The following is a 5,986-nucleotide window of genomic DNA, read 5'->3' on the forward strand; positions in this document are numbered from 1 at the left end:
TTTCATCCATCTGGACAATTTAAATGAGTATTATAATTGGTGTTAACCTATAGAACTGGAATATAAATAGATAAATCTCCTTTTTCTAAATTAACATTTGTCCCCAAAAAAAAAAAAAATAATAGAACAAGTTCATATACGAGTCATAAATTCCGCTCCCTAATTTAAAATTTGTATAAAAATAAAAATAAAAAATTAATAAAAAGCATTTTATCAATATTAATTAATCAAACAATATAAATAACAATTTTATAATCTTAAAAATGTTTTTAGACATTGAAATTCCACATGAACTTCCAAATTAGTGGGGTGTACATTTTGCCCCTTCATCTCCATTATTCGAAATAACAATTACATGTACACATGATATATATATATATATATATGCTTTAATGAAACTTAACATAAAAATCCAAAATAAATTTTATTTTATTACAGGGAAATTTAAAAATTAAAAATTAAAAAGTACATAATTATGTTCTTATTTCAAATCTTAACTTTCTTATCAAAGATGCCTCTTAAATAAGTAGACCACAAAATCTCAATCAAAAGAGGAAATTGCATAAATAGAAACAAGAGGACTGGAATGATAGCAAGACAAATGACAGGAATTAAAACCCATGAATACTTGTCTCTAACCAGAATCAAAAGTGTAGCAGAAAAAGCAACCATCATGAAGGCAATGGAGATAAAAAGAGTGAAAAGACCAAACATCAGCTTCCTAGGCAAAGAGTGAAGGAAATCTCCTTGTGCATATCTTGAGGTTAGGATTCCCAAAAACATCAAAACTGAAGTTGTTGAGGAAAAGAGTGATATGGAATGTGATATTATGAAAATCATAAATATATTTTTATTCAAAAAAAGGGGAAACCCTGAATTCTCTTTCTTTCCTCCAGGAACTGTAATAGCTGTAGCAAACATGATAGTAATAATGAGAGCACCTACTACTGTGCATGAAGTTGCTGTCTCTTTCATCCATTTTTCTCCTTCTTTCAACAATTCCTTGTGTTCTTCAGTAAATAATAAGGGGTCATAACCTCTTTTAAGTTTTTGCGGTCTAAAGCCCAAGGAGGCACAATTGATTTCACTTCCTACATAGAGCGCGCGCGCACAACACACACACACACACAAAAAAAACCAAAAAAAAAAAAAAAAAAAGTGACAATGTTATCACTTATTATTTGATTAAATAATTAATAATTATCTTGTCAGCTAATAAGAAGAGTCACGGTTCAGAGATAATGTTTGATTTTTTGATGTATATGTAGTGCAAAACTTGAAATTAAAGGGAGACATTTTTATATATAGGAAATCAAATAAAATAAAATTCCAAATATACTAAAATAAAAGTAAGAAAAGAAATATATATAAAAGCTTTGGGAGAAAGAATATGATTATTACCTCAAACCATTGTAATTCTCTTTGCATTTGTAAAGGTGCTCTTGGATTACGATTCAGTTGTGGTTTGGGAGCCAACCTTGCTGCAATATGTAGCATGCTATATTTTTGGATAGCTAAAGCAGATGTTGCTGATAATTTCGAACTCGATTTATATATAAGGTTAAAAATGTCTTGCTAACGAAATTGATCATCGCGCGCATAAATATGTTTTTTAAGGATTTGTCCGTTGCCAACCCTAGCTTTGGATTTGCTTTTAGTATACTTTTAACGAATTCAACATTCCCTCGATCAACAGCTAGAAACAAAGCTTCAATTGCGTCAACTCGTTCCATTTTGTTTACATCCAAAGTTTTTGTCATTTCACACATTTGGTTCAGAAGTTCTAAGGTTTGAACATTAACCGATTTCTTATCATATATATCCTTGATTCCTGCATTCATAGTAATAAAAATAACACCTTCAATTATATTAATTAATTCTAAAAAAATGTAGAAAAGAAATATTTTAATTTTAACATATCTATATAGAGTCTGGTTCACATCAAGATAGACTGGTAATTTTAATATTAAATATTTTTTTATTAGCTTTTAGATTGCATCAAAAATTAAAATTTAAAATTAAAAAATTAACAAATACGCATTTAGTGACATACTAAACTTTTATTTAGGAAAAATGAGTTTATCGAAATTTGATGATAAATAAATATAATTTTAAATCTCAACCTTTGATGTAATTTAAAAGCTGAAAAAGCAAATTATGATATTAATTTTGGACAGGACTTGATTTAAGTCTAGCTATATCCGAGTATGTATCTTTAAATACAAAGTGATTGCATATATATATTTTTTTTGTCTCTTTATAGCTAAAGCACATTATAATATTTAGGCCTTTGATTTAGAATTATTGTATAATTTTTTTATCATTATTTTCTTTCTGATCTTTAACTAGAAGCAAAGTTCAAATATCCAAATGCTTTACTAGTTTTACAATTTGAGCGAGTTATATGATTATCGTTAATTAGCAAACATAATCCTTGCAAAAACAAAATGCAATAATAATAATAAAAAATAAATAAATAAAAACTTCAACAAATTGTAAATCAAAGGATTTAGATTATAATTTTTCAAAACATAGGCCAAAAAGTGCAACAATGGCAAATTAAACTAAAGAATATTTTTATTTAAAAAACAATAAAGAATATTAAAAGCACAATTATTCTTTAGTAAATACCTGGGAGGAAATAGATAAACAAAAGGTAAACTAAATGTATCATACCCAAATTTTAAAAAAATATAATAGCAGTCCTTGAAATTTCGACCACGCTTTGTGACGTAAATCCTTTCCTGTTGAATGATTAAAGATTATATAATATATATATATATATATGAAGTATTTAATATACATAAATTTAATATAATTAGAAATTACATATCCTAGTTTATATATAGTACTTAATCTAGTGATCAGTTTCAACAGTTATTATTGTTATTATTATAAACAACTTGGTTAAACATTAAACGCATACCTGATTTGGTCATACAGATTGATAAATTTTTGAGTCCTTATGGAGGTTGGCATTGGCACAAGTAGAATCTATACATATACCTACGCAAAAGAAATAGAGACTCATTATATATAGCTACGTGACAGAATTAAGATTAGAGCATTAATGGTCTTGGAATGTTAGGAAGTGACAAAGACAGTATTTCTCTAAACAATAAATAATTTCAAGCTGGAATCCTCCTATTTTAAGCATATGAAAAAGAAAATAATAAAAGAAACTATTTCCAATGTAATTCCTAAAAGGGAAAAAGAAAAACTGACCCAAAAAAAACAAAAAAAAAAAAAAAGATCATAATTTAAGATTATTCACAAAGCTAGCTTGCCAATATCGTGAAAGATAAAACTTCTTTTATATATATATATATATATATATATATATTTTGCTTTTGAGCAAACCAAATTGATAAGAATTGAAAAACAACATTTAAAAAAAAAAAAAAAAAAAGGTACGTATACTAACAGTTATATAGCCATCGTTGCCAAAATCTGAGATAACATCTACTTAGAAAGGCAGAAGCAACATTTGCAAGTGCATACACTGGAGATTTGTAACATCCCGTACCAAAAAATATATATGATTAAACAAGTTTGACTAAATTGAGTAAGTTTGACCAAGTTTGACCAAGTGAACAATATATAGGTTCAAGTTGCCTTTTTCAATAGCGAATATTTTTTGTTTGACTAAGGTACCATTGTGTAAATCTCATCGATACGAGTTCATAGACTGGCGGCACGCCAAATTCTAAGTTATGAATAAAAAATTATGGTTCTGAGAAGTTTTAAGCATAAATTTTAAATCAGTATCCAAGCCAGTCCCCAGTCATTATCTGTTAGTCACCCAAGGCTTTATATAAGCCTAGATAAGCGTGTCAAATAGGAAACAAAGCTCAAAATATCCATTTCTTCCCCAAAACCTGAGAAATTCTCTCCTCAGACCCGTGGGTCCAAACTAGGTCGCTTCGACCCGTTTACCGTCAAACTGGGTCACCGCCGTTTTGTCCATTTTCGGCCAACCACCACTTACACGCAATAGCCAACTAGAAAGGTCACTTGAAGGCGAGCTCAGCCTTGAAATTTCACGGTAAGAAGTGGCCGGATGCGCTCAGATCGAGCCGGCGAAGTCTGCGGTGACTGGCGAGGTGGCTCGCTAGATTTTCTCATTTCTTGGCCGTTTCAAGCCAACCCATACACCTTTTCCACTATCTTCAATCCCTCTGAGCTCATTTCCGTGGTTATTTTGTCCAAATTCCTTACCGTTTGAAAGATCCGACAATGGAAAGTTCAGCAGACGCTTCAACAGTGTTTTCTGGCCACCGGAGGAAACTTTGGATCAAGGTGAGCATATAATGAGTTCCTTATCTCTTGGGCTTTCCGTCAATATAAAGTTTGTGAATTTTGGAGGTCTTTCGATAATTTTTCCATTTTTGGATCAATTAGTTAATTTTCAGACAAGTTGGAGACTATGTTTGGACAAAATTGGTCAAATTAGTTAAAATTGAGTTGAATTAGTGAAATTGGATATTATTAGGACTCATTAGGTGGTTCGATTTTGTAATATTAGGCTTCGAATGAAAATCTCCAATTTTGGGTACCGGCTCCTAAGGACTATTCGGTGTCCAATTTATGTAATTTTGTAGTATTATAAATTATTTTGGGATAGTTGGTTATACAAGTGTCTCTGGTTTAGTTGTTTAGAGCCTGAGGAATATTTTATCATATTACAGGCACTCGAGTTGAGCCTGGAGGCGATCCTGTAGAGGAGTAGACGTGAGCATCTATAGTACTGTGAGTAGTTATGTCATTTTTAAATGTTTTGGGTATATAGTATAGTATATATGTGGTTTACATATTTTACGTATATATCATTTGATTGAAATGTTGTTTTGTGCATATGTAAATATTTGCTTTCACATATATGTGTTATCATTTTATATGACTTTTGATAATATTTTAAGTGATTTTCAATTTTAATGGGTCCATAAATGGACTTGTGGTATTTAAATATCTTGGTAATTAAATTGAGATTTTAAATCATTGTGGAAACTATTTGGTTTGAGAAACCAGATTGAAAATCATATGATTTTAAGCATGATCAAATATTTTACAATTTTATGTGCTTAAAATTGGTTTATGGTGAATATATTTCACTCTGGTAATTCTGGTTTTAATACGAAATGATGATTTGAAATTTTTGGAATATTTAAATAAGCTGTTGAATTTGAATATTAAATAAGAACTTATGATTTATGATACAGTATCGTTTGGGAAAAGTATATATGATCTTACAAGATTGTTTTAAGGATATTGTATTGATTATTTTTAAATTGATGAAAATATCTTGGATCAGTATTATATTATATTACATTATGGCGCGTTGGGTTTACCACGGTACCGTGAGGTTGGTTTCATCCAACGGTTATCTATTATTACCACGGACTGTGAGGTCGGATTTTATCCGATGGTTTATTATTATTATTACCACGGTGCCGTGAGGTTGGTTTCATCCAACGGTTATCTATTACTACCACGGACTGTGAGGTCAGGTTTATCCGATGGTTTATTATTATTACCACGGTGCCGTGAGGTTGGTATCATCCAACGGTTTATTATTACCAATGACCATGAGGTTTGGTATGTCTCGACCGTTAATTGATATTTCCACGACATCTTTCGTATATTGAAGGTCGTGAGATGGGTGTCTCCCACGGGTCATAGATTGGTACATCGTTTGGTACATTGTGTACGTTTGAACATATTGTTGATTTACAAACATTGTGGTGATTTCTGCATTTCATATTTATTTGGTGGAGCTGTATTTATTATATTTTATGCTCAAATATTTATATCTTGATTTGAGACATTTTATAATATTACAATGATCGTTCATTTTATATTTGAGCATCGGTTTTATGATATAGTAAATCGGAATACAAGTTTGGGTTTTGTGAAATGATTTTTAAATGGGGGACTTTTCAAACGAGTGGAACGAAAGGTCTTGAGAGAAATTTTTTTTTTTAGAAAT

The 5,986-nt window shown here is 30.2% G+C and overlaps 1 pseudogene; it reads right to left on the bottom strand.

The window, feature by feature from the left end:
* Nucleotides 1–486: 486 nt before the first annotated feature.
* LOC132805048 (uncharacterized) lies at nt 487–1,841 on the bottom strand (annotated as a pseudogene).
* Nucleotides 1,842–5,986: the final 4,145 nt, after the last annotated feature.

Source organism: Ziziphus jujuba, chromosome 8, assembly GCF_031755915.1.
Source record: "Ziziphus jujuba cultivar Dongzao chromosome 8, ASM3175591v1".
Lineage (NCBI taxonomy): Eukaryota > Viridiplantae > Streptophyta > Magnoliopsida > Rosales > Rhamnaceae > Ziziphus > Ziziphus jujuba.